Source organism: Staurois parvus, unplaced genomic scaffold (assembly GCF_062004578.1).
Source record: "Staurois parvus isolate SC_StPar_1 unplaced genomic scaffold, SC_StPar_1.0 ptg000014l, whole genome shotgun sequence".
Classification (NCBI taxonomy): Eukaryota; Metazoa; Chordata; class Amphibia; order Anura; family Ranidae; genus Staurois; species Staurois parvus.
The window spans coordinates 6,956,922-6,975,300 of record NW_028317810.1 but is presented as its reverse complement, the minus strand read 5'-3'; positions in this window follow the sequence as shown (position 1 = coordinate 6,975,300).

The window sequence follows — 18,379 nt, the reverse complement described above, 5'->3', positions numbered from 1 at the left end:
TTGACATACTGGATGTAGCTCTATCTAAAGAAACAAGGAGCCTCAATGGGAGCCAGGTTTGCACCCACATATGCCAATCTTTACATGGGCAGCTGGGAAGAACAGTTCATCTACAGTACGTCCCATCCTTACAGACATCTCATAAAAGCATACTTTTGCTATATACTATAGATCTGTATTTCTCAACCAGGGTGCCCAGGCACCCTGGGGTGCCCTGAGGTTTCTTCAGGGGTTCCTTTGCAAAATGTCCAAAAACTGCCCAAAACTTGTATACAAGCCAGCGGGTGGAACAAGCCTGCCTTATAGTTACACAAAGCCGCAGGTTTTCATTACGGGAACACAGATGACCATTAGTGCCTTTTGAATATTACATGCGCAATATTATTGTGCGTCTGGTGAGTGCAAGCACATCTCTTTTTCCATACCACGGATGTCACGAGCACCTTATTATTGTCTACACAAGTTTAATAAGAGAGATCGGTACCCCCAGATTCTGGAGTATTGATACGCCATGTGAATGTCTCAACTTTTTTCCTGTGGACTTTATGTGATAACACGCAATTGTCACCTTATTATATACCGCCTTGAACAAGACATCACGTTGATTTCACCTTGTAGCGCACAACCTTTGCGCTTTATATACCATTTATCACTTTATTATTCATATTATTATTCATATTTTTATTATTCATAATTTCAGGGTTGCATTTTTATATATAGTGATGGAGAAAAACTCAGGGAGAAGAGAAACATTGGAATACTAGTCAGTACCAATGTGCAGAAGAGTATTTGCTTTGAAACAATAAATAACGTCTAATGTTGGGTGTCCTACATGTGTGGATGTTGCTGCATTTTACAAAACTATTAGCATAGTTTTTCACATTTTAGAATGGGGTGCCTCGGGACTGTCCATAATTTTAAAGGGTGCCTCGGGACTGTCCATAATTTTAAAGGGTGCCTTGACTGAAAAAAGGTTGAGAAACACTGCTGTAGATGATCTGATCTTCATTGTGGATAGAAGCTTAATATTTGAAGCTATTCTGGTGTATTTGAACACAAATACATTGAACTTAGGGTTTACAGGAGAACAATTGAATGCAATTCATTACCTGGATATCACCCTACAGGGCTCCCTCCAACAACATTGCATAACAATCACAGCATTCAGAAAACCCACATCAAAAAAATTCTTTACTCCACGCATCCAGTTGCCATCCCCTACATGTCAGTTCACCCATCTCAATATAAATTGCTCTTTTACAGAGGAATTTGAAACTGAGGCCAAATGGAATGGGAATATGTTTCTTGAATGTGGCTTTAAAAAATTACTTAGTCAGCCAAGCCTATTGCTTGGTGAGTAAAACACCCAGGAAACTTCTCCTGATTGATAACACTGTTCAACAGGTAAAAAGTTTTGGGCATAAAATTAGCTAATCTTACATAATTTTGGGGTGCTGAAAACGAAAATGACCCTAAAAAATGTTGATTGGCTCTAGTTTCCATGATATATTCACCCATCTAATGACGTAAGCCATTCAAAATTATGATGCAACTTCAGCTGCATATTGCGCAATTGATACTGGTGACCAATAGAAAATTGCATGTATACTGAGATGATGCAATATTAGCCTTTAATTGCATCACTTCACTGCATAAAAGCTGCAGTATCTGTAGCTGATTGTAGTTCGACAGCGTCTTTACATTTCGTTTTATGCTTATATAGGCTACTCAGTAATGCCTCGAACTTGTGTGAATAAAGCTGATAATTTCTGCTATATCTGCGGTGAAATAACTTTTATCTCACAAAAAAGGAGGATAACAGGAATGATTAAGAAAGCCTACAACTTGTATTTTGGCTGCAAGATAGGAGACCAGGACAAGAGCTGGGCACCACATATATGCTGCAATTCTTGTGGGACGGCACTGGAGCAATGGTTGAATGGAAAAAAGGCCTCTATGCCTTTCGCTGTGCCAATGATTTGGAGAGAGCCAACAGATCATGTTAGTAATTGTTACTTTTGTATGGTGCCTCCAATTGTAAAAGGGCTAAATAAGAAGAAAAAGTTATCTGTGCACTATCCAAATATTCCATCGGCAATACGTCCAGTTCCTCATGGAGAGGGGCTACCAATTCCTAAAGCACCAGAATCCTTCGTGGTTGAGTCAAGTGAGGAAGAACCTGAAGCGTGTAGTCACGTGCAGTTGTAAGAGATAGCCCTTTCCTCGAATACAAGAGAAAAGCCAAGGGAAGCAAAACCGACACAAACTGAAGACAAAACTAGTGAGAATCCTAAGTATTAAAATGATTCAACTTAGCTTATGGCTATAATTTTTCTTGGTAATCCTATGCAATATATTATGCCATTTAGGCTTTGTTATGTAGTCAATATCACTTGCTTTATATTTGTGGAAAGACATCTATCTATATAATTATTGTGCATTATGTAGTCATTACGCCTATAGTAGAAAACTTTCCGTTTACAGAAAAACTAGAGCCAATTGACAAATTTCATTGTTATATTTGAACTCAGAATGTGAAATTCATTAAGAAATGGATCCTTTTGTTTCCAAAACTGGCAAAAAATTAAAATTTGTTGAACAGTGTAATAGGGCCTCTAGTTCAAGAAAGGAGAAAAATGTGGCTACTACATCCTTGGCATTTTCAACACCATACAGAAATAAATATCACAGTATAAAACGCATCATTTCTCAGTACTTACCAATACTACATGGTGATCCAGATTATAAAACCATTCTGTCAAAAAATGTGAAGTTTGTGGTTAAGAGGGCAAAAACAATTGGTAATATGGTTTCTCAGAGTTTGTTTCTCTCCAAACAACCTGAATATACTTTGTTACACACAACAATACTACCCGCTGTTCTAGCTGTCGTTTTACTGGGGATCCTCATATTGTGACATCCTGTGAAAATAAAAAGAGTATAGCATCAAATAACTCGTTAATTGCCACACTCGGTATGTAATATATGTTATCACCTGTTCAATGTGCAACAAGACATCTTTGTGACAGAATGCATGATCATCTATCCAGCATAAAAACTGTTAAAGATACAACATTTCCAAACAATTTAAACTGTACCACAATGCAGACACCAGTTCCCTCAAAATACAAGTCAATAGAGTGAGTAGACTCTCCCACTAGAAGAGGTGATGATTTTTCTCTCCTCTGTAAAAGAGAAGGTTTTTTGATTTTTAAATTAGAAATCCGTGTTACCGAAAGGATTAAGCTTTGAGTGGGATGTCACTCGCTATTATGAATAATATTGCCATTCCATTTTTCATCTACTCTCCTTTTTCCACTCCGTGTCCTAAATGATGTCTCTGATTAGGACAACAGAGTTCTGGTTTTAGCATTATTAGCATTATTTTTTATTTATTTATTTATATTTACATCATTTTTTTATTTTTCACAATCACAATTTTTACTTTTCAGGATTTGTTTATTTTTATTTTATTTTTCATTACTATTTATTTTGTTTACTTATGGATCATAATAAAGTGTGCATTTTTATTTATATTTTTCTCTTATTTAATTTGTTTTTTTTTCACTTACATATTTTTCACTCATCACACTTTTTCTCATATTTTCCACATTTCCATCTTCTTCTTTTTCATTTATTTTATCATATATCCTCCACTCACCTTTTTCTTTTTCTTTGTCTTTTTGTTTGATCATATTTTTAACTTCCTTTTTTCCTCTTATTTTTTATTTTCCTCCTTTTTCTTTTTTTATTTTATTTTCTTGTTTTTTCATTACTCTTTTATTGTTTTTTTTTCTCAATCTTAGTTTTCATATAAGGATACTCTGTTGTTAACCACCTTTTACCATGCACTACACTTTTTTCTTACTTTTTCCTCTCCCTCTTCTTATTACATCTTTTTCCCCACCAGAGAATGCAAGGGTATTAGGTGCTAAGGCCTGCTGGATTCAGCTATGCTAAACTTGACCCTTCTACTGACTTATCGCAAGACTAAAAATAGCTATTTGTTGGATATTTCTAAAAACAATTTGTGTTACACATAACTTTATGTGCCTGTTTCCAACTCATCTAGTTTCCATTGAGGATTTCATATAATTCCAAAGATTTCCAGGTGTAAATTTTCTATTAGACACACTCATTCGAAATGCCCCTTCTAGTAAGCTGTATAATCTTCTTGGGTTACTCTCTTTGCAGGCATCAGTTTGTGTTACAGAAAGGTTGATCTCGGATCACATCTGCATTTTTATGGTATATCTCACTCGTTGTAAAAAGATAATTTCAGTAGTCTGTTCAATGACCATTTATACTAATAGCCAAAAGCTCTTTCATACAACGTACATGCTAGACATTTTTCTCTTTATTTAGCTTATATCTATCATTGAGAAAACCTCATGTGTAATTATTTGTTGCATGAAAAGGTCACAATCTGACACTTTCAAATAACTGCTAGATTTATGCTCAACATTAGCCTGGAATTTTTTTGCTCTCGATTTGCTTCAAAGCTGAACTTTAGACATTTAAAACAAACAACGTGTATTGCAGGCATGTAGAAACCAAATTAAAGCGGAGCTCCATGCAAAAGGGGAAGTTCCACTTTAAGCCTTTGTCCCCTGCTCCCCTTTGGGGAGTGGGTACCCGAATTTGATAGGTACCCACTTCCCCTGCGAACGCCTAGGCAATTTGAAGCAGAAGTTGTCCCCCCCCCTCCATGTAGTCTTCTGGGACACGTGACAGGTCCCAGAAGACTACGAGGCCAATCACAAAGCGCAGTGCTTCTCACACATGCGCAGTGGGTACCCAGCTCTGAAGCCGGGTGCCCACACTGAAGATGCCAGCGCCAGAGAGAAAAGATGGTTTGTGAAACCAGCCGTGGTGAGGACACAGCTGGACTGAGGGACAAGTAACTGGCTGTATTTTAAAAGTCACCAGTTACAGTTTTTGTAGCTGCTGACTTTTATTTTTTTTTTCAGCTGGAACTCTGCTTTAATAAAGAATATTTTAAATGCAACTAGTTTAAGGACTTGAATGTTTCTTGGTATAAGAATTTTGTAATCCTCTATACAGCAAGATTTAGACCTCGAGCGGGAGGACTAGCACCAGGAGCTAATCAGCCTCTGCTACATGCACATATGCCAATAATGCAGGGCTTGAAATTTCCACTCGCCTGTTCGCCAATGGCGAGTGGAAATTATGACGGGGACGAGTATGTCCCCCAGGGCCGTCTTGCTGAGCAGGCTCGGAGCTCAGGACGGATCTTTCAGTGGCACTGGGAGCTGTCAGACTGCTCAATAGCTGAGAGCAGTGAAAGCAAAAGAAGGAGTGTGTGCTGTGCTCTCTGCTTCCCCCTAGAGTGCAGTACCTGGATCTGTGAGTGAACAACGAAGTACTACAACTTTTTATAGTCTGTGTGTGTGCCTACCTAATTTCAACTCACTCTGGTCACATGATCCTCTATGTCAGCCAGTGGTGGCTTCAGGGGAGAGGAGAGAGCACTTAACAGCGTGCGTGCATGTTTGTGTGTACATGTGTGTGTGTTTGTGTGTGTCTGTGTATGCATGTACATGTGTCTGTGTGTATGTACATGTGTGTATCTGTACATGTGTCTGCATGTATGTACATGTGTGTGTGTGTACATGTGTCTGTGTGTGTTTGTGTGTATGTACGTACATTTGTCTGTGTGTACATGTGTCTGTGTATGTATGTACATGTGCCTGTGTATGTATGTACATGTGCCTGTGTATGTATGTACATGTGTCTGTGCATGTGCATTTCTGTGTATGTACATGTATCTGTGTGTATATGTGTCTGTACGTGCCTGTGTGTGTATACATGTGTCTGTATGTGTGTGTGTACATGTGTCTCTGTGCGTGTGTATACATGTTTCTGTATGTGTGTGTGTGTGTGTGTGTGTGTGTGTGTATGTACATGTCTGTGTGTGTGTACAGGTGTCTCTGTTTGTGTGTGTGGTTTTTTTTTGGTGGCGAGTAACTCTTAAGGCCTAGCTAGTAGCTCAGGACTTGAAATTTTAAGCCCTGCAATAACGGATAAGCTCATAGTAGGAGAGACAAAGGACACGAGAGACAGGACCTCATGGAGTTGATTTACTAAAACTGAAGAGTGTAAAATCTGGTGCAGCTCTGCATAGAAAGCAATCAGCATCCAGGTAATTTTGTAAAAGTTTAATTGAACAAGTTGAATTTAGAAGCTGATTGCCTACAATCCACAGGTGCACCAGATCTTGTACTCTCCAGTTTTAGTAAATCAATACCCATAAGTCTGCTGTGCTCTTTCACTGTCCAATCAAAGATTGGTGGCATGAGGTGACAAAGTTGCATTGCTTAACAATTGTTAAGAAAATGAGGACATGAACCTTGCTGTGCTGTCTGGCAGGTTTTGTAAATTTCAGGACTGATTAAACAAAACTAAAAATGCTCTGGCTAGCAGCACAGTTCCATCGAATATGTTTAAAGTGATTGCAAAGTCAAGTTTCAAAATAACAGACGTTTATACCTACTTGCTCTGTGCAATGGTATTACAGAAAGCAGCTGCTTGCTTCCTCTTCTGGTTTCCACTTTCGGCACTCTCCATTCCTCCCCTTCTACATGTGCCCTCATAGGAAGCCGCTTGCTATGGGGTCACACAATCAAGCTCACTTCTGAGTTGGGCTATGTGTGTCCATAGACACCCACAGTGTAGGTTGTCCCTGCCCCCCAATCCTTGGATATGATTGACTAAGCAAAGCCTGTGGAACCAGGAAGAGAGGGAGAGAAGATCTTCATTCAGGCACAGCGCTAGATCGATAAAGTACTCAGCTAAATGTTAGGGAGGAGGAGGGGGTAACAGGCAGTACACATTTTTTTTTACCTTAATGCAGAGAATGCATTAAGGTAAAACACCTTTAGTGTTTAGAACCACTTTAATTAGCAAAGCTAAAACGCCAGGATAAGAATCTTTCTTTTCAAAAAAGTGAGTTATTTGTGGCTGTGTCCAATGAAATCAGAACATTACATTCCCATGGCTGAAAATAAAGAGTCTTATCCCTGTGTAAAGCTGCATGAGCCTTATGTATGTCAATTGTGCATTTAGCTATTTACCTGGAGTTGCTTTTACATCACTCTGGAAGGTTGTATTACCATAAGTGTTTTCAGGGATGTAGATAAGGGGAGGGGGGGGTCAGGGGGGTTCAAATCCCCCCCCCCAGAGCATCTTGTCAAAAATCAGCTGCATGGTGTCCCTGCTGTGCTACTTGTTGCTAGTGCCATTTGAGGCCGGCAGCAGAGCAGGGACACCATACAGTTCATTTCTGGACTGACCCCAGCGGCAGGCAGCAGAGACAGATGTTAATTGTCATAAGGGCGGCATGTGTGCACTACTGGGCTGACATTCAGAAGCAGGCACTTGACGCACACTCTCTACACAGTCACAGTGTACAGTACACACCTCCACTCCGGATTCTGGACCGGCACTGCCCACAGGGCGGTGTGTGCTGAGCCTGTCAGGCTTGGGTTGGGCCGTGGGCTGAGGGAGGAGGAAGCTGTCGGCTGACTCGGCTGAGTCTGGACTATGACACTCACAGTGAGTGATTCACTGCCTTCTCAGCCCCGTCCAAAGCAATAGGAGCACTTAGCAAAGCGGGAGCACCTATCCCACCCACCGCCGCTCTATTGCCATTGGCTCCTCCTTGCAGTTTTGGTTGCCTGTTGCCTTGCCAACAGAGCAGAAGGGGAGCATCTGCCCTGTCCACCATTCTGTAGTTATTTGATGCAGTTCTGCTTCCTGCCTTTGGCTTGGGGGGGGGAGATTTGCCTGGGTGCTCCACCACTGCAGAAACCTGCCCACCACGTGGATGAAGTCAGTCTAGACTCCAGGTATGTGTGTGTCCCTCTTGTGTTCTCCTCAAGGCCAGGCTAGCTTGCCACTGCTGTGTGCTGCTGGGGAGTTTCTTTCAGGGTCATGTGGAAAGAAACTGGCAAAGTTGGTGACTGAGGCTGGGAAGCTGGGTTGAGTCTTCCACTGCTGTTACGTTAGGCCCTGGCCCTTGGGCCTGTTCATATCCAGCAATTTGAGATCATGGGCAAAATTGTTGTGATTCTGCCCATGATTCCAAATTGCATTGCAATGCTGGAAATACGTAGCATACATGATGTTTTTGTGTTCCATTAACTTTTAGTGGCATCAAAATGTAGTGTGGTTTTGTTGAGATTGTTAAGCGATTTATCACACAACAAACACTCCAAAAGCACACTACGTTTTGAGGTGCCACTAAAAATGAATTGAACGCAAACACGTCACGTGTGCTGCGTTTTGCCAGTTCCAGCACTGCAGTGTGATTTGGAATCATGGGCAGAATCGCGGCAATTCCACACAGCACACAATCCCAATTCGCTAGATGTGAACAGGGCCTTAATGACAGTGACTGAGGCTAGGCTGAGTCTTCCAGTGCTGTTGCGTTAGGTCCTGGGCCAGTTCACATCTAGCGATTTGAGATCATGTGTGGAATCGCTGTGATTCTACCTGTGATTCCAAATCGCACTGCAATGCTGACAAAACGCAACACACGACATGTTTGTGTTTCATTCATTTTTAGTGGCACCAAAATGTAGTGTGATTTTGTTGTGATTGTTAAGTAATTTATCGCACAACAAACAGTATAAAACCACTCCACGTTTCTGGTGCAACTAAAAATGAATGTAGTATGTCATGAGTGCGGTGTTTTCCCAGCTTTGCAGTGTGATTTAGAATTGTGGGCAGAATCACGGTGATTCCGCCCACAATCATAAATCACTATATGTGAAACCCCCCCAGAACAAAAAATGATTTACGATCCTGAGTGTTTTAAGCCTTTTAATAGCCAATAACAGAAATATGTTTCCATTTTAATAATAAATCTATTTTAGTACCACTAGAAAAAACATCCATTTTTTGACTCTGCCAGCATACATGTAACATCTTCATTGTACAGCACTGGAGTATGATCACACAGCTTCTAAATAGCCAACAAATATGTGTTCAACTTTCCGGGGAAAAAGCACTACTTGCTGCTGGAAAATGAGAGCGAGAATGCCTTTAGGCAACATTTGACAAAGAATTTTGAATCCCTTTAGTCAACTAAAATGTCCAAAGCAGTGAGTGTTAAAATACCCAAACATTTACATAAAACAAATAGATTTAGGATATGTAAACCAGCCTGTTATTATCTTGCTCTTCACTTTCCAGCATTAATCAAATTGTCAGTGCCATAGTTTACTGCCCTGGGCAATGCTTGGACAAACTCGGTAAGCAGATGGAAATTCTCTGGAGAGCATGTTAGCAATATTGCTTGCTGCAAGCTTGTGACTGAATATAAAAGATGGCATAGCATATCATTATCCATATTTATATATAGTAAGGTATACAGTAGTTTTTTTGCTGCATGGTGATGTAGCACTGTACCCAATGATATTTTTTTTTCTCAAAAATAGAAAATGTTTTCGCTTTCTGCTATAAAACATACTCAAGAAAATTTTTTAAAAAATCTAATTTCTTCATAAATTTAGGCCAAAATGTATTCTACTATATGTCTTTTTAAAAAAAAAATCCCAATAAGTGTATATTGATTGGTTTGTGTGAAAGCTATAGCGTCTACAAACGATGATAGTATATACATTGGAATTGTTTTTTTATACTGGTAATGGCAGCGATCAGCGACTTATAGTGGGACTGTGATAGTGTGGCAGGTAATCTGACACTAACTGACACTGGGTGGGAATTGACTAACTGACATCACTAGTGACACTAATATAGTGATCAGTGATAGTACTATACACACTGGCTGGAAAGGTGTTAACGTCTAGGGGCAATCAAAGGGTTAACTGTGTGTCTAACAATGTGTAATGTGTGCTGCTTTTACTAAGTGTTTTTTTTCCCCGCTTTGCCACATTGCTGCTCTCTGTTGTTAGTAAACACTGGACACTGTACTGTAATTCGCTAAGCCAATAAGTAGGTCATGGCCATAAATCATTGACTGGGACCTGCTGACCTACTTGTGCTGTACCAAATAACAGCACAGATGGCAGGGCTAGGGCATGCCTACCCCTACCCAGAAATGCTGGGTCACGTACATGTATGTGATGCAGTACAGAGTGGCCACCCTGTTGCAGTAAAAGTACATGGGGCGGTCTGCAAGTGGTTACAGTATTGATTAGAGATGAGCGAATCGAAGTAGGCGAAGTGGAATTCGTTTCGAATATTAGGAAAATTTCGAAATTTTTCCTAAAATGGCGGCGACATGTGCGGCGACGGAGCGGGGATGTCTGGGAAGGCGCACAGACAAGGCGCGCTGACCCATAATGCATTCATTCATGACATGTGATCGCATTAGCCAATCAGCAGCCAGCCAGCCAGCACAGTGTAATGGTCGAGCTATAAATGGCGGCCATTTTAGAATTCTCCATTTGCCTCCAGTCATTCAACAGAGGCAGACCTGGCTGTATGCAGGGAGAGAGTTAGGGACAGAGAAACGTTACTTAGGGACACAGAAACGTTAGTTAGGGCCACAGAATCGTTACTTAGGGCCATAGAAACGTTACATAGGGCCACAGAAACGTTACTTAGGGCAACAGAATCGTTAGTTAGGGCCACAGAAACGTTACTTAGGGACACAGAATTGTTACTCAGGGACAGACAGAATTGTTACTGAGGGATACAGAATTGTTACTGAGGGCCACAGAATTGTTACGTAGGGACAGACACAGAATTGTTACTGAGGGACACAGATTTGTTACTGAGGGCCACAGAATCGTTACTTAGGGCCACAGAATTGTTACTTAGGGACAGACACAGAATTGTTAGTGAGGGACACAGATTTGTTACTGAGGGCCACAGAATCGTTACTTAGGGCCACAGAAACGTTACTTAGGGCCACAGAATTGTTACTTAGGGACAGACACAGAATTGTTACTGAGGGACACAGATTTGTTACTGAGGGCCACAGAATCGTTACTTAGGGCCACAGAATTGTTACTTAGGGACAGACACAGAATTGTTAGTGAGGGACACAGATTTGTTACTGAGGGCCACAGCGTTACTTAGGGCCACAGAATTGTTACTTAGCGACAGACACAGAATTGTTATTGAGGGACACAGAATTGTTACTAAGGGCCACAGAAACGTTACTTAGGGCAACAGAAACGTTACTTAGGGCCACAGAATCGTTACTTAGGGCCACAGAAACGTTACTTAGGGCCACAGAAACGTTACTTAGGGACACAGAATTGTTACTCAGGGACAGACAGAATTGTTACTGAGGGATACAGAATTGTTACTGAGGGCCACAGAATCGTTACTTAGGGCCACAGAAACGTTACTTAGGGCCACAGAATTGTTACTTAGGGACAGACACAGAATTGTTACTGAGGGACACAGATTTGTTACTGAGGGCCACAGAATCGTTACTTAGGGCCACAGAAACGTTACTTAGGGCCACAGAATTGTTACTTAGGGACAGACACAGAATTGTTATTGAGGGACACAGAATTGTTACTGAGGGCCACAGAAACGTTACTTAGGGCCACAGAAACGTTACTTAGGGCCACAGAATTGTTACTTAGGGACAGACACAGAATTGTTACTGAGGGACACAGATTTGTTACTGAGGGCCACAGAATCGTTACTTAGGGCCACAGAATTGTTACTTAGGGACAGACACAGAATTGTTACTGAGGGACACAGATTTGTTACTGAGGGCCCCAGAATCGTTACTTAGGGCCACAGAAACGTTACTTAGGGCCACAGAAACGTTACTTAGGGCCACAGAATTGTTACTTAGGGACAGACACAGAATTGTTATTGAGGGACACAGAATTGTTAATGAGGGCCACAGAACCGTTACTTAGGGCCACAGAAACGTTACTTAGGGCCACAGAATTGTTATTTAAGGACAGACACAGAATTGTTACTGAGGGACACAGATTTGTTACTGAGGGCCACAGAAACGTTACTTAGGGCCACAGAAAAGTTACTTAGGGCCACAGAATCGTTAGTTAGGGCCACAGAAACGTTACTTAGGGACACAGAATTGTTACTCAGGGACAGACACAGAATTGTTACTGAGGGATACAGAATTGTTACTGAGGGCCACAGAATCGTTACTTAGGGCCACAGAAACGTTACTTAGGGCCACACAATTGTTACTTAGGGACAGACACAGAATTGTTATTGAGGGACACAGAATTGTTACTGAGGGCCACAGAACCGTTACTTAGGGCCACAGAAACGTTACTTAGGGCCACAGAATTGTAACTTAGGAACAGACACAGAATTGTTACTGAGGGACACAGATTTGTTACTGAGGGCCACAGAAACGTTACTTAGGGCCACAGAAACGTTACTTAGGGCCACAGAATCGTTACTTAGGGCCACAGAAACGTTACTTAGGGCCACAGAATTGTTACTTAGGGCCACAGAAACGTTACTTAGGGCCACAGAAACGTTACTTAGGGCCACAGAATTGTTACTTAGGAACAGACACAGAATTGTTACTGAGGGACACAGATTTGTTACTGAGGGCCACAGAAACGTTACTTAGGGCCACAGAAACGTTACTTAGGGCCACAGAATCGTTACTTAGGGCCACAGAAACGTTACTTAGGGCCACAGAAACGTTACTTAGGGCCACAGAATTGTTACTCAGGGACAGACACAGAATTGTTACTGAGGGATACAGAATTGTTACTGAGGGACACAGAACCGTTACTTAGGGCCACAGAAACGTTACTTAGGGCCACAGAATTGTTACTTAGGGACAGACACAGAATTGTTACTGAGGGACACAGATTTGTTGCTGAGGGCCACAGAAACGTTACTTAGGGCCACAGAAACGTTACTTAGGGCCACAGAATCGTTACTTAGGGCCACAGAAACGTTACTTAGGGCCACAGAAACTTTACTTAGGGCCACAGAATTGTTACTTAGGGACACAGAATTGTTACTCAGGGACAGACACAGAATTGTTACTGAGGGATACAGAATTGTTACTGAGGGCCACAGAAACGTTACTTAGGGCCACAGAAACGTTACTTAGGGCCACAGAATTGTTACTTAGGAACAGACACAGAATTGTTACTGAGGGACACAGATTTGTTACTGAGGGCCACAGAAACGTTACTTAGGGCCACAGAAACGTTACTTAGGGCCACAGAATCGTTACTTAGGGCCACAGAAACGTTACTTAGGGCCACAGAAACGTTACTTAGGGCCACAGAATTGTTACTCAGGGACAGACACAGAATTGTTACTGAGGGATACAGAATTGTTACTGAGGGACACAGAACCGTTACTTAGGGCCACAGAAACGTTACTTAGGGCCACAGAATTGTTACTTAGGGACAGACACAGAATTGTTACTGAGGGACACAGATTTGTTGCTGAGGGCCACAGAAACGTTACTTAGGGCCACAGAAACGTTACTTAGGGCCACAGAATCGTTACTTAGGGCCACAGAAACGTTACTTAGGGCCACAGAAACTTTACTTAGGGCCACAGAATTGTTACTTAGGGACACAGAATTGTTACTCAGGGACAGACACAGAATTGTTACTGAGGGATACAGAATTGTTACTGAGGGCCACAGAAACGTTACTTAGGGCCACAGAAACGTTACTTAGGGCCACAGAAACGTTACTTAGGGCCACAGAATTGTTACTTAGGGACAGACACAGAATTGTTACTGAGGGACACAGAATTGTTACTGAGGGCCACAGAACCGTTACTTTGGGCCACAGAAACGTTACTTAGGGACACAGAATTGTTACTCAGGGACAGACACAGAATTGTTACTGAGGGACACAGAATTGTTACTGAGGGCCACAGAAACGTTACTTAGGGCTACCGAAACGTTACTTAGGGCCACAGAATCGTTACTTAGGGCCACAGAATCGTTACTTAGGGCCACAGAAACGTTACTTAGGGACACAGAAACGTTACTTAGGGACACAGAATTGTTACTCAGGGACAGACACAGAATTGTTACTGAGGGACACAGATTTGTTACTGAGGGCCACAGAACAGTTACTTAGGGCCACAGAAACGTTACTTAGGGACACAGAATTGTTACTCAGGGACAGACACAGAATTGTTACTGAGGGACACAGAATTGTTACTGAGGGACACAGAATTGTTACTGAGGGACACAGAATTGTTACTCAGGGACACAGAATTGTTACTGAGGGACACAGAATTGTTACTCAGGGACACAGAATTGTTACTCAGGGACAGACACAGAATTGTTACTCAGGGACAGACACAGAATTGTTACTGAGGGACACAGAATTGTTACTGAGGGACACAGATTTGTTACTGAGGGCCACAGAACCGTTACTTAGGGCCACAGAAACGTAACTTAGGGACACAGAATTGTTACTCAGGGACAGACACAGAATTGTTACTCAGGGACACAGAATTGTTACTGAGGGACACAGAATTGTTACTCAGGGACACAGAATTGTTACTCAGGGACACAGAATTGTTACTCAGGGACAGACACAGAATTGTTACTGAGGGACACAGAATTGTTACTGAGGGACACAGAATTGTTACTGAGGGCCACAGAACTGTTACTTAGGGCCACATAAACGTTACTCAGGGACACAGAATTGTTACTCAGGGACAGACACAGAATTGTTACTCAGGGACACAGAATCGTTTAATTAAAGAGTATGTCAGACAACATGCAGAGGAGTGGCAGAGGAGGCAATGTTTTAGGAGCGAGCAGACGTGGCAGCAGAGGAAGGGGTCGAGGCAGCACTATTCGCAGCCAGAGGCCAGTGCTCCCGGTGTCATCCAGCGGTCGTGTCTCCACCGACAACCCTGCCGTCATCGATTGGTTGGCTCGGTCGTCTTCCTCTTCCCAGGTCACCTCTGACACCTACAGCCAACGGTCGGTGGGTACGTCAGACACAACCGTTAGTTGGCATGGCCCGGGACCAAGCCCACTGAAATCACGTGTCCTCTACCTGCCCCTGTCCTTTGGTGTTCCCTCACCAAGCGAAGTATCGCATGCTGTGGGCTCAGCCCCACTGTACAGTGAGGAAGAGCAAACAGAGGGCGGTCAGGAACGGGGGGAGACATCCGCCTCTTCAGCAGCCAGGCGAAGAAGTAGTGGCGAGGAGAGTGGCTCGGTAGCCGGTCTAGAGACAGGTCTGTCTCCTGACCCACACGCAGCCGAGGGGGCTAGTAGTGAGGCGGAGACCCTAATTGATGATGATGAGGCTGATCACACTTGGCAGCCTCGTCGTCATCAGGCTATTGCTTCCGCATCATCAGGAGAAGAGGGTGGCAGCTTGGCAGCGAGCAAAACAGTCGGTGGGTTGCCCAGGAGGCAGCAGGGTCGCAGCAGTGTCAGTGGAGCCAAACGGCCACGGAGTAGAGCACCAGCTCCACTGCAGCCTACCACCACGGCCAGTAGTGGTGCCAGTGTGCACGGAGGAAGTAGCAGTCAGCCAGTGAGGAGTATCGGGGGCAAAGTTTCCTACTTGGCGGTGTGGCAATTTTTTGTCAAGCTGCCCGAGGAAGTAAACGTAGCCGTATGTCGACTATGTGGCCAGAAAGTCAAGCGTGGCCAGAGGGCCCATGTTGGGACTACAGCGTTGCGGCAGCATATGCAGCGTCGCCATTTGGTGGCCTGGGAAAACCGTGATAAAGATACGGCGGTTCTGCCCGCCCCAGCCCCCGCTCCATCACCCGCTCCGTTACTTGCTCCGTCACCCGACGTCAATCGCCCTCTATCAGCCAGTCAAGGCTCCAACACCTCTGCTGAGGGGAGTTGTCGCTCGTTGCCATCTTCCGCTCGTTCAGATGCTCCTTCTCCTGCTACTCCTCTTCACGGATTCCGTCAGCAGTCTTTCTTGGAATCCGTTTCCAAGAGACAACAGTTTGCGAGCACGCACCCGACTGTGCAAAAGCTGAACGTCCTCCTGTCCAAGTTGCTGGTGCTGCAGTCCCTCCCTTTCCAAGTGGTGGACTCAGCACCTTTCCGAGAAATGATGGCTTGTGCCGCGCCGCGGTGGAGAGTGCCAAGCCGTCATTTCTTCGCCAAAAAGGCAGTGCCAGCCCTGCATTCACATGTAGAAGAGATGGTGGGCCAGTCTTTGAGCATGTCGGTCTCTGCCAAAGTGCACGGCAGCGCCGACGTGTGGAGCTGTAACTACGGTCAGGGACAGTACATGTCATTTACGGCCCACTGGGTGAACGTGGTGCCGTCACAGCCGCACCAGCAACTTGGACAGGTCACGCCGCTTTTGCCTCCACGTTTGCACGTCCTTGGTCCACAAAAGATGTCCGCCTCTACCACCTCTTCTTCCTTCGTGTCCTCAGCCGCCACCCCCGTGCCAAGTCCCATTACCCGACCGGCATATCACATGTGCAGGGCGCAACGGTGTCACGCTGTGCTGCACCTGGTATGCCTTGGCGAACGTAGTCACACAGGGGAGGAACTTCTGAGTGTAATGAACAGAGAAATCGACAGATGGCTGTCTCCGCGCAAACGCAAAATCGGAACCATGTTGACCGACAACGGAAAGAACATGGTGTCTGCTCTGCGTCAAGGAAGGTTGTGCCATGCGCCATGCATGGCTCACGTGTTCAATCTGGTTGTCAAGCGGTTCCTAAAATCCACCATCCCACTGCAAGACATCCTTAAAATGTCACGTAAACTTTGCATGCATTTCAGCCATTCCTACACCGCAAAGCACACCCTCCTTGAGCTGCAGCGGCAGAACGGAATTCCACAGCATCGCCTGATCTGCGACGTTGCAACAAAGTGGAATTCAACCCTACACATGTTAGACCGCCTTTACGAACAGCGAAAGGCCATCACCGATTTCCTGATGTTACAAGCGGATAAAGGTACTCCCCTGTGTAACTTAGATGTCAGCCATTGGCAGCTCATGCGTGACACCTGCCGCTTGCTCAGGCCCTTTGAGGAGGCCACGCTATTCGTGAGTCGCCAGGACTATGGGATGAACGATGTCATTCCTCTGTTGCACGTCCTGGAACAAATGCTGTTAACAATGGCTGGTCAGGGTGCGGTAGACGTGGCGCACAGATCTCAACGCCACATGACCCCTGTGGGGGCAGGACAGGAAGAAGAGGAGGAGGTAGAGGAGGACATTGGTGCTCAGGAATTATTGAGTGAAATGGGTGGTTTTTCCACTCAGCGGACAGGAGTGGAGGAGCAGGAGCATCTGGTAGAGGAGGAGGAAGAGGAGACAGAGGACCCAGACGCACCGTGGCAGTATGCTGTGGAGATGGAGGCAGGGAGTCCCTCGCATTCCTTGGCACAAATGGCCCATAGTATGCTCGGTTGCTTGCGTAGCGACAGCCGAATAATAACCATCAGACAGAGGGATGACTTTTGGCTGTCCACCTTGTTGGACCCTCGCTACCGTTCAAAAATGGTGGCCTTTTTCACACCTGCTGAGAGGGAGGCCAAAATAACGTACTATAAAAACCACCTATGTAGTCAGTTGGTCTCTGCCTTTGTGCGCCAACGTCCATCCTCAGACACTGTGGGCCCTGTGCGCTCGCGTTCCGCTGCCATGGCAGCAGGGGAGGGGTGGGGTGGTAGGAGCAGTGGTAGCTCCACCAGCAGCGGCTGCCTCAGTCTGCAGTCGATGATGAGTAGCTTTCTTCACCAGCGCAGTGAGGAAACTACTAACCAGCCGCAGCAGCAGCAGCAGCAGCATCAGGTGGACCTGGAGCAGGACCTCAAACAACAGGCTTAGGCCTACTTGGACAGCACCCTGCCAACCGAGGTAGACAATCCCCTTGACTACTGGGCAACGAAACTTGACCTTTGGCCCCAACTAGCTGAATTTGCCCTTGAAAGGCTGTCATGCCCGGCCAGTAGCGTGGCATCGGAGCGCGTGTTTAGTGCGGCAGGAGGTATTGTAACTCCGCGGAGGACACGACTGTCCACCCATAGTGTGGAGAGACTCACGTTTGTGAAAATGAATCAGACGTGGATTAGTCTGGATTTCAAACCACCAGTTCCTGACACAACTGACTAAATCCGCCATGAATCATGCCCCTGCCATGTGCCACTTTCAGGTCTACTCACACTGCTGGTGTGTTCCATTTTTTGTCATAGGGTGCTGGCAGATTACGGGCCTCCCATAGCTGCTGCCAGGCCCCTAATCTGCCATGGGCCCCTGTACCGCCTCTTCATGCTGCTGCCAGGTCCACAGTGTCTCATGCCATGTGCCACTTTCAGGTCTCCTCACACTGCTGGTGTGTTAAATTTTTTGACATAGGGTGCTGGCAGATTACGGGCCTCCCATAGCTGCTGCCAGGCCCCTAATCTGCCATGGGCCCCTATACCGCCTCTTCATGCTGCTGCCAGGTC